The sequence below is a fragment of the Stegodyphus dumicola genome, chromosome 3 (genome assembly GCF_044657685.1).
Source record: "Stegodyphus dumicola isolate Sdum_Otavi_A_Nest chromosome 3, ASM4465768v1".
Lineage (NCBI taxonomy): Eukaryota > Metazoa > Arthropoda > Arachnida > Araneae > Eresidae > Stegodyphus > Stegodyphus dumicola.
In genome coordinates, this window is record NC_140770.1 from 211,979,839 (window position 1) to 211,992,452 (window position 12,614).

Consider the following 12,614-nt stretch of genomic DNA (forward strand, 5'->3'; position numbering starts at 1 on the left):
CTCCTCCTAAAATAAAAATAACGTTAGAGAGATGCGTGATGTAATATGATTTTCTTTCGAAATTCTAGAAAACTTACTTCGTTTAAAGACTTTTGCTTATTGATTACTGATGCCTGACAAAGACGGAAATAATTCTTCTGGGAATTTACTCATCGATTTTGCGTTATACAGTTCTATATATACATCTCCGCAGCTCTTACTTTCTTTTTTATCGTATTAATAAACCAAAATTTATGTTTATTACGATAAATCATAAAAATAATATATTATGTGGAATTTATTAGTTTCAAAGGAATACAAACTGTGGGATCTGAACATACCATCTTACGATCACGACAAAGAATCGTAATATTACGAAATGTTTGTCTCCTGATTAGGAAACTCGGAAAAAATGCTCTCCTGGTTTTTAATCTGTTCGCATCGATTATTAAATTTAAATGCGACAGCAGTTTTTAATTTCAGCGAGTGCGTACCAAACCCAGGATGTGGTAGGTTTTAACTTTACCAGACATCCTCTTGCCTTAAAGGGTAATAAAATTTGTTATCCTAAAAGTAATAAACTGTTTCTCATATGAGCTTCAGTACCTCTTTGATTTAGCGTTTAATACCATTAAAGAAAATTTAAGTTTACTATCTCAGAAAATATTACATAAGTTGTGAGAGTGGACCTTAATCTAAAATAACTGACTTTATTTTAATTACAAGAAAAAATAATTTTCTTATTTCTTGAGCAAACACAGCTTCGTCCATTTTGAGAAATGTATCACCACTACTTAGAAATGTGTAAATTTATGGATAGTGTTTTTTCTTTAAATACATTTGCGTTTGGTTGGGAAACAGCACACATTAATGTTTCTGTGCTCGATTTCTACTACTTAGTTAAACGATTAACTCTAACTAAGAATATGGCACCTTAGAACGAAAATATTCTACTATATTTCCTTCTGGGTGGCCATTCCTTTCTGCAGTGTAAAAACTATTTCTGTGTCTTAAAATAGAAATTGGGATATTTATAATAAATATAATATCTATAATTTAATGGAATTCGTAGAAATTACGATCAGCTAGAATCAAAGTTGTAAACTCACGGTATTTTCCCAAACACCTTAAAAATCATTGAGTTAAAACTAAAAGACTAAACTTCAGAAAAGTGTCGTTATCCTGGAGGCATCAAATAAAGTGTTATTATGACTAATCTTCCTGACCTGAATATAGTATGTAACAAGTTCACGAATCAACCTAGCCATAAAGAAGTAACGGAATTGGCCTGTCATTGGCGAAGGCCTTAGATACTTCACAGAAGGGAACATGGGTTTGCCTAGCTCCGAGTTAATTTTGATAAAGAACACTGTTCGCTACGTTATTCAAAATTTGATGGTTCTAGGTACCGTTGTTTCCTCAGAATGCGAGAAACATTCGTGCAAATCATGAAGATTCTTCATTATTTAGTTTCTTTAAATATAATACATGGCGATAATATTTGGTGGCAACACTTTCAAAAGTGAATCGACGCAAAATGCCGTTTTGAAATTAATGGCTCGTCTGGGCTAATAATCAGCCGTAGTTGAATAGAGATAATTAAAGCGAAATGGCTGTGAACCCTATCATCGACGTAGACTAACTGGCAATTAATACTCACTGCTGTAAAATATCAAACTTAAGTCAGCGAAACAACGTGGCCGCACGGCAGGACACGCTCTGTCTGAAGAAACCCAGACACCGGCTTAAATAGCATCTTTCTTCCTTACTTCGCATGTCACGCGAAACTGAAATATCATTCTGGCATAAAATGGAAGTGAGAGAAGATAGAAAAGATAAATAACTGAACAAAATTTGTTAGTGTAAAACTAAATTCTTCTTTACAGCTTTTTTGTTCACTCATGCATATTAACTTACTGTACAGCCTACACTAAATTGATAATAGATTTTTTAATTATTAAAAGAAACTTTATTATAAAATATTCAACTGAAAATTTACACTGCTGTTATGCATATGGTGTTTTTATTACAACGAGTAAGTTACTTCATTTTATTTTTTTAAATTGATTGCTAGTATTTTATATTTTTTCAATGATTAATTATTATTTTCCGAATTTGTCATCACATTTTATTTAGCGTTCCTGACTATATTCGATTAGGCTACTGAATTTATAATTTTCAAAAACAACCCACATGATAGTTATTAGGCAATAACCAAAGCAAATGCACAAAGAAGTAGCAGCTCAGAAAATCCATATACTATCGTACCTTTTAACCCGCTTAATCCAGTATCCACGATTTCACTCATCTACTGTTCAAAGCTGTAGAGAGAGAAAATATTCTTAAGGCATATGCTCATAGGTGAGCGAAAAGTAAGAAAAGTAAGCAATCTATTGCATATCCTAAATATAGCAGTTCTAACTCATTCGATACTGAATGATGATGAAATATTTATTATGTTATGTAATGTGTATTCGCTGGTTGTGGGAATCCCTCACATTATGAGGTCACCTTGACAACCCAAAATTTCAAGCTCCTTCAACACATACCTTAATTTGATAGCCCTATATATGTGGGAGACATTGTTAGCTATCAGTAGTCGATGTCGGTATTAGCGGTGCTATCAATGATAGCTACGGAGAGTATTTGACAGTTATAGCAGCTCTCCTGCTGTTTAAAGTTCTCTTTATTTTAATATGAGCATCAATACGAAAGAAATGTATAGCTACAAATGTATAGAAACTACTAACCTGCTATTAGGATTAGAGGAAAATTAATTGTTCTTATTCTTACTATGACATGAAATCGTACACTGTTATGATATAACAGGTATAAGGACTGTATTTCTTCATTTCCCGCTTTTGATTTGTCCTCTACTTGCGGGTATTTAAATTAAAACATAAAATTAAATTAAAATGCAGGTAACGTAGTCTTAGACGTCAAAAGTGAAACGTAGTCTTAGACGTCAAACATATAGCTAAATTAAAATGTAGGTAATATAGTCACATTCAAATAGATTAGTGAATCTCAAGACCATCACCTGCACGTATTTTAATTGTCCGTTAACAAGCTGCTAAAGCGGGAATAACTTTCGTAGAGCTGGCGATAATACGTAACTGCAAAAAGACACTGCCAGAAGCTCTAATTGTAAAACATTCAACTCTCTGCTTAAATACACAATAATTAATTTGCATTTTAGCAAGGGCTACGAAAAGAAGAAGTTATAGTAAAGGTTCTGCTCATGAATAACTGGTTAATGAGCATAAAATTTTCCACATAAATTATTTTATACAACATTAGCACTATTTCATATAACCGCAGAAGTTTACTTTGCGTTTACATAATAACTATTTCAATGTATTTTTCGCAGATATTGGGGTACTTGATCTTCAAGAAATAAGCCCTCAAGTTTAAATTAGATATAAATCAGAAACAAATTCAGCAATCAGATACTCGGCTTGTAATCAGTTTATTCTCCGAAGATTTGATTTGGTTTGGTTTACTTGATTATGGCAAAGCACACCCGGGCTATTTGCCTAAGAGAAAAGATACTCCCCAGGAAGACTTTCTAATGGAAACTGGGTCCTGTCACTGTTACACATGGGGAAAACCACGGAAACACCCACGTAGCCAGCCCGTTACCCTCGAATCAAACCCAGATCGAACTGCCAGTGTTCAGCGACTTTACCACTCGGGCGCTGGTGGGCCTATTCTTATAAGCAGCGGTAGTTCCATTTCATGTATTTAATCATTTTGAATAAGTGTTCAATTTATCTCTTTCGTTAAGTATGCGCATACTGCATTTTGAATATAGAGTGCATGCTTTTTTTTTTTTTTTTTTTTTATCTTGGGAGATAACCCACTTGGGCAGCGTAGCTTAGGTATGATAGCAAGCGTAGCCGGAATCTGATTAAAATACAGAATCTGATTAATATACCGACAATACTACTGTATTGTCGGTATTAGCAGTGCTATCAATGATAGCTACGGAGAGTATTTGACTGTTATTGCAGCTCTCCTGCTGTTTAAAGACTCGACTACTGTATTTTAATCATATTGTTCATTAAAAACTGCTCAGATTTTCCATACGTTCAACATTTTACTGATAGGTCATTAAAATACTACTGTATTTTAATGAACAATCTGATTAAAATACAGTAGTCGAGAATTATCTGCCTAGAGGAAAGGATGCTTTCTTGACGGGCTTTCAGAGCGAAGTGGCTCTTATTCACGTTACATAAAGGGAAAATCGGATAGCTTAGGCAATTTTGAATATAGTATACATATCAGACTATTAACCAGTATTTGAATCCAGGAGGACGAACTATTAATGTTCAGTTGTGTTATGCAATCAGCTACGCTGAAAGAACAGAAAGTTAACTTTTCATAAAAGATTACATATTATGCTTCGTTTTACACTTCTTCCCGAAATATTGGTAATGTTTTCTTATTATCAATTCTTAACCAACTCCTTTTTCTTTAGCTTTCCAATTTTAATTAAATTTCTTATCAATAGATTTCCATTTTCAATCTACTAAAATATTTTCTCTTGCGGTCGACTTACATTTAGACACTAGATTAATGGATAACGGTAAAGCACTCCTACCATTATATAACTGAAAATGAAGAATTTACTGAGAAATGTAGTCTAACTTTTGCTTAGACTAAGCCAAATAAAGTTTGCTTTCCGTTATTGGGGCCCAGTTATTATGAGAATCCTCTTATAAATCAGAATACTAATTAAGTTTATCAGACAATTAAACTAATACATCTCATATCGATATGATATGAGATTATTAAAGTACAAATCGCAGCAGCTTTTAAAATGCTTTTAAACTGCAAATTATATTTGCCTATAAAATGCAGTTATAATTTGAATTTTAGAAAATAGCTACAGAAGTACAGTGCTTGAATATGCTTTCTTACTCAATATATTATTGGTTTAAATACTGAATCAAAAATGTAACCAAAACGCTTAAAAATATAAATTTAACTCTATCCGAATATTATGCGAAGATAACACCACTTTAAGGTATTCTGAAAAGAGCATCTGAATCATATCAAGTGTTAACTTTAGAACTTAACTTAGCTATTATGCAGTAACTAGGAAAAAGGAAGATCAGAATGCAAAATACAAAACAGCTACTTACAGATTAGACGAGAGACATTTATTAGAACATGAATAAATATGGATGTTAAGGTAGCATTTTTAAATGAAGATGCAAAGAAACGTACTCAGTGCCCATCGAATCAGAATCAGCATTTTTTAATAAAAGAAAGGGTAAAAAATAGGAAAATAGAATATTGTTTACTAAAATGTCTTTTTCTGTTAATAAAAAAAATCTACTTTAAAGAAAAGGTGGAGTTAAATAAGCTAAACTTCCAATCAAAATTTTCCAATTTATACTATCTAAAATATTCATTGAAATCCCTTTTTTTACATTAAGCTAAATAAATAGAAGTCTGGTGTATTTCTATTAATAGGCAATAGCTTTGTGGTAGTTAATATAATACGAAGAGAGCATTCATCTGTTTAATTTATTTCACTCATATTTTATTTATGTCTTCTTTTACCACGAAACGTATATCATGCAAGGAAAATAAAAAAATAAGTAGTCAGCGAAAAGTGTTTAAGGTAATTTTATGCAATTCTTAATTCATATTTTAAGTCAATCTGAGTGTAGTAATAAAAGTTCTGAAATGTAAGAGTTAAATTTGATTTTTCAAAGCTAGCTCTAAAAAAATTTTTTAACTTACTATTATTAATCCAATTAATTATAGTGCTACTATAATTGCAGTATTTTCTGAGTGTATTTAAGTGTTATACATGCATGTAAAGGTACTTATAGTATGATAAAAATTAACTCTTTGATTTTTTTTTCGCGTATTACAAGAAGAATTTCTGAAAATATACAGTATCATTTTTTATTTACTTCAAAATGATATACTATTCTAGGATTTGAAATAGATAGGCTGTAACAGAAGCAAATCAGAATTTTAAAGTCTTATAGAATATAACAAAAGTAACAATTTTCGAAACACTCTATGTGGTGAAATGTAAAACACAATCCCGGAATAGCAATGAATATGAAGGACATAGAAACGGAAAAGTCATTTCAGTCATGAATATGTACAGGAATGGTTCGAATAAACAACAAGTAACAGCAATAAGTGTAATCACAGTGGCGATGGACCTCGTTTAGGGAAAAGACTCTTGTAAAGACCTTATTGCCAGAATCAGCATCTCCGCTGCAGAAGAACTTTATATGCCGCGCATTTCCTAATGTGTCGGACAATCTTTACCATCTCTTACAAGAAATATTGCTGGCCAAAATACACTATTTATTATACTAAATATTTTCTGCTTCAGCATTATTCTTCATCAAGCGTCAAGTTATTTTCACAGAATGGACCCTGTAGATAATAGCAACGAGGCACTTTGGATTTCAGAAACTTTTCCGAATATCTAGAGAAATGCGTCACGAATTATTCTGTAACTGCGACCTTGTAAATAATATGCTTGAACTCAAACATTCCAGAGACAATTCCTTCACGAATGCATTTAGAAAACCTATAAAAATGATTAAGACAAAATTCCTTTTGATAACTTCTGCATAAAAATTAAGAAACGATTTGTAATTTTTACAAAGCATTTTACACCCTACTTTGAATATTCGTACGCATTTTGTCAAAACTCATACTCATATTAATAAAGGTGTAAAGGACTTTTTTAGAAATTTCAATTTCGTGCCAATTGTAGTAACATACGAACATGCAGTAACATCTTCGCTTGTAACACTCAACGCTTTTAAACATAAAACATGCAGCCAGCGTTCAAAAGAAATATTAAATTTAAATTTAAAATTAAAATAAAATTAATATTTGATGAGATATGAGAAACTAAGTAAGATAAATTTTAACTGCGACCTGAGAAATATGTCATCTTTTTTCTGTCCTAGTTTTGTAGCTAACTACTTATAGTAAAGTAGTTAGCTAAAGTTCCCCAAGTCCAAACCCGCGGGCATCATTGCACCTTCCGACAGTCTGACGTATGCCCTTAGTTGTGTGACCACGATAAAAAATTATTTAAGTTTTCAATTAAATGTTACGTAGAATTTTTATAGCTAGCAATTTCTTAGAAATGCGGTTCCCAAACGTTTTACTGGCGCAGCCCTTTTCTGGAACAATTTCTGTGGCGGACCCCCTTATGCCTATCCTCTGTCTTACAAGGTAATGATAGGCTTAATACTACGGGTATAAGAAGAGGAGAGACGTGATAAGATGCTGTAAAATAATGAGCTGCATAAGCTAATGCGTAATATGAAATTAATGGAATTTATGAAATATTTTTTTAAAACTTTAAAATTTACTATAATCTTTCAGTCCATTATTTTAACTATCACTAAACGATTTACCAATGGAACTTACCAAAACAATTAAAGCCCAGCGTAAAATTTCCCTTAAAATTAAACTTTTTACTGATGTCAAGAAAGTGGTGGACAACTTCATTGCGATGTAAATGCAATAAAACCAGAGCTGTCAAGAGAAGAATGGAGGAAGCAAATGAAGAAGTAATCAAAACAGCAGCATATATTAATAACTCAAACAGAGAGCACTCTATAAAACAGAAAAAATTAACTGCTGCGAAAGTGTATTTCATACAGCAAAGACCCTTATGGCCTAATCTGCAACATATGAGCAAACAGATTTTCAAACCTGAACAAATAATAATCCCCCAGTTCATTTCATATACTTCAGGGTCAGAAGACGCTACATCAACTGCAATAGAAAACATTATGGGTACCGCATTCCTAAAAAAAAAAAAAAAAAAAAAAAAAAAAAAAAAATACAGAAGATGTACAACAATACAAAAACTGAGAAAAGAAAATACTTGGCCGCCCTGCTCACAAGATGACTGCCCCTTCCTAGAATTCGAATTAAAAAATTTTATTAAAAATCTCCCAATGAAAAACGCTCCAAGTTCACATGAGTTAGATAACGTAATAATAAAAATGATAAACAAACTTGCAATTATCCAGATACTAATAAATAAAAACCCTAAAATATGCTATTTTTTCTCTTGCTTCAAGACAGGAAAGATAGTTATGTTCAAAAAGAAAGGTAAAAATCCGGCTAATCCGAGTTATATAGGCCAATAAGCCTCCTTCTAGCGCAGGGAAAAATTTTTGAAAGAGCTTTTGCGAATGGCCTCAAGAACCACATGAAAAGAAAATAAACGATATCAGTTACCAGCAATTTGGATTGGCATCCGACAGAAGCACACTACATGCAATCAACGAAGCAATAGTCCAAATATATAACAACAAAGCTCAGAACCAACACTCTGCTGTAATGTGCCTAGACCTCAAAAAGGTTTCCGACTCACTCTGGCGTTCTGAGGTACTGGGCAGACTTAAAGCCCAGTACCAATAGAAGGACTTAAAGCCCAGTAAAGCAATTAAATTCCCGAAAACCTTATTCAAAATATTCCAGAGCTAGATTTCCAACAGAAAAAGAACAATAATAGCCAAAAATAGTACCATTGAAAGAAACCAAGAAAGTGGCTGTCCGCAGGGCTTTTGCGTTAGCGATGATTTCTAAAGTCTAGAATTCAATAAAATAGGGCAATATTAATGACCTGATTACATAAAGTGCTTTGCGTTTGCTAATGAAGCAGCATTTTTAACCAGTGGTGGCTGTAGAAAAGTATTGGAGGTCAAAGTTAACATCACTCTGAAAAAATTCAACGAAATTTGCAAGCACCAAAAAAATAACAATACACCCCCCGAAAAACTCATAAGCCATCATACACCTCTAAAAATAACCAGATTAAAAAAATTCCACATTGACAATAACAAAATCAAAATCGTCAAATCCCTAAGGTATCTAGAAATTATATAATTATCCTCATTGAGCACCTACAGCGAATTAAGAAGAAAACCTTCAGTATAGCTAGGAACCGAAATGAATGCAGGGCATGATGCATGAAACCCCAGATACAAAAATTGATCTATAACACTGTTAAATAGCGAATAGCACTGTGTGGTGCAATGACATGTGGTCCCTGATGACATGAGAATACAAAAGTAACTTCATTCCATTCAAAAGCCCTTCCTTTAGAACAAACGCTGCACTATTTCAACTTACCAGCAACATTCCCCTGTTCATAAGTGCGGAGCATGAACATGCGAAGATTTCAGTTCACCAGACAAGGAAATATTGCAAAATTAAAAATAGAAAAATTAAGTATTAGCTGCCAACTTTTACACCTCCTCGGTCCATCCATATGAAAGACATCCAGCTAGCAGAAATAACATCGCGCTATGCACAAGGCAGAAAAGATATAAAAATTCTTTCCAAAGATTTACACAGATGGCTCCGACATAAACAATAGAAGAGGATGTACCATAAAAATCTATCTCAATAATCATGACTCAAAAGACTTCAAATTTCAGTTCGATACTCAGAATAGCTTATTTAAATCGGAAATGTTCGCGATCTTACAAGCAATCAACGAAAGCATACGTAAGCATTTTCCAAGGACATACGCCTAGGTTGGTCTATTTTGGTCACAAGGAAAACGAAGAAGCTGACTTATTAGCTAAGGAGGAAGCCCAAGGAATAAGTGCCATGAAAATAAGCATTAGCCGGCCAGTTTCACACCTGGAAACTAAAACTGCAAAATGCAATCCAAGAATTGTTGCAATAATTGTGGAACGTTTCTGATAGAAGAAGAAGAGTTTACAACTTCTTCTCCAAAAGTGACGCTCCTCCGTTTCATGTTACCAGACAGATCACATGGTTTCCTATGTACTTCTATGCAAGAAATCTCTCTTTAACAGATTCCTCTGAATAGTGGGAAAAGGGTCACCTCGAACATTATCTTTTTTCCTGCGCGTTCACAGACTCTCTTCATCTAAAGAAGTCAAACTCAGAAGGAGATATGCAGTTAAAAATAAGAATTTAAGGCATAAAACTGTTAAGGTTATTGGCTAAGGTTTCTAGCTGCCATAAGTCAAGAGCTATGCAACTCAAATTAGTGCAAATTAGTAAAAAAAATCTACTTCAGAGACAGCGAACATAGCGGTTGAATACAGATACAATATTTGCGCGTGCAGCTTCACATGAAAGCAATAAGCGCAGCTAACAACATCAAACAGGACATAAAGCATTCAAGAGTAGTATAAAGGGCAAAGCTTATTTCTGAGCAACGAGTGGTCAGGTGTGATGAACATGCAGTCATTTCGTAAGCAGTTAAATGCCTCACCAGCCCCGCAAATTAACATATTACTTAAGTAATAGTATAATGTATTCTTGCTGTAGCTATTGCGTGTATACAATGTTTACAATGTTTAATGTATAATCGAGGCAATGTTTAAATGTCTCATCTACCTAATTACATCACTCAAACATTAGCTTAATGCTTTATTTAAACATTAGCTTTATCATGATGCAGTAACTGTATACATAAAATGTATAATTCCAACATCAGAGTAATCCTGTTATAACAACTGCATATATACACTGCATAAGTGAAAAAAATACATTTCTATATTTAGGTAATGTAAACAATGCTGTAACAATTGTGTGTGTAAAATGAATACATCAAGCATCATCGTATTTCTGTTATAACCACTATCTAAATGGTTTGTAAAACTTGTAATTGTAAACACTGCGTAAGTGAAGAAAATGCATTAACTGCATGTCCAAATCTGTCGAATGTTCAATTAATCGAACGCATATTCTTAAATTACCCGCTCCACCTGCCCAAAAAATGTCTGTATTTAAGTAATAGTGTTATAATTTGATAACCATTGTGTCTAAATAATATGAATTAAGTATTAATGTAATCACACTGTAACCATTGATTACATATCATGTACATGTAAACAAATTGTATGAACTGTTATCTGTATATTCTATGTTCAAAATCGTAAAATATTCAATGATCGATACGCAACTGTAGATAACCAACGTTCAATCTGATGATGTTTGTGAAGAGATAATCTAAATTATGGAACAGCTACCTAAACATTGAATGTAAATAATGTACCTAAATGTTTTAATAATACCGTAAGTCCGAATGTGGGACAACTGATGACACCGCCAGCGGTGACAGAGCTTGCGATGTCAATTGCAGGAAACAGCAGTAGCACCTCGGTACCAGAACGGCACCATGGGCCTCAGGAAGGCATTATTAATCTGGGTAGTTAAGTGTAAGGTCCTTTATCTACTCACACGAGGTAAATAATAGGCACTTACTGTATTTATACCTAATCTAACCTAACCTAAGATGTAAAAAACTGATATCTTTATTTTCCACGCACAACAATACATAAGTCTCTTATTAAAATGCAACATTGCATCAGTACACATTTGTATCAAAATCTATGGTATTTTGTTTTCAATGATAGATTTAATTCTCTCGTTTTTCTTAACTAAAATACTTTAAATCTATCAAGCAGAATGTTATAGTTTACCAAAGGTGACTCTTTCTCTGTGTTAGAAGCTACGATCATTCACTTTCCTTAAATAAAACTCTACCGAGTCATGTTACGTGGAAAGAAAAAATAGTCCTTGTAAAGTAATAAAAATATAAATGTATTTACATTAATGCAGGTTCGTTATATTTCATATATCATTATCTTACGAGAGAAGAAGAGAATAAATTTTTGCCAATCCGCTGCAACTAAATATTGACATCAAAAGGTATAGCTCTTCAGTAGCCAATATTTTTCCACTTTAAGTTAACACAAGTTTTAAAGTCTCTACTTCTTGAAAAGAAAAAGAAATCTGAAAGCTTACAGATTTTATATTGCGTCCAAAAGGGCATTTTTTTTCGTTTACACATACATGCATGTTTAGAGAACATTTGGGCTAAAAATATATAAAACAGTATTTCTTTAGAATTTCTGATAGAAAACTGCATATATTTAGAATTTCAGACAGATTTCCCCTCTCGAAATAAAAAAAAGTTTTACTCTCTACAGTGTTGCCACTGCTCGCTTTGAAACTGTTGAGTTTTTTAATCAAAAATTCGTTAAAGGTTTACAAAATATGAAATAGACAATAAAACAAATTTAAAATTCCAACTTCGGGCTTCCAGGTGACCATGTTCGGGTGGACGACTGTGCTATTCAAAATTAGATGATTCTAGGTACCCTTTTTTTTCACAATGGGAGAAACTACATACATTCATGTAAATTCTCCATTTTTTATTACCTAAAAATATAATTCAGGGCTTTAATATTTGGTGGCAAAAATTTAAAAAGTGATTCGACGCAAAATGTCTTTTCGAAACTAATAGCCCTTCTGGGCTTAAAAGAAAAAAAACTAATACTTAAAAAAGTATGAAGTCTACGTTACTAAAATTGCGTTATTACAATTATTCTTTACAGATAATAATTTTATAAGTTAGGAGTTTTAATTTTAGTCTTAATAGTTTTAATCTCACGTCCATATGCAGATCGCCTTCTTAAACTCCATATGTTTTCCTTTGTAACTTTTACACTGTAAATATTAAGAATAGCTCGACAACCACCTAAAATCCAAAAATGCTGTCTAAGAATTGTTCTCATCACCTTAGTATCATCATGAAAGTATTTTAAATGTGTATCAAAATTCAGTTTGAAAAC

The 12,614-nt window shown here is 32.8% G+C and overlaps 1 long non-coding RNA gene across 1 annotated transcript in view; it reads left to right on the plus strand.

Annotated features, from left to right (window-relative positions):
- LOC146998265 (uncharacterized) overlaps window positions 1–12,614 on the plus strand; it is a 283,096-nt gene that overhangs the window by 184,378 nt on the left and 86,104 nt on the right. The window lies entirely within an intron of this gene.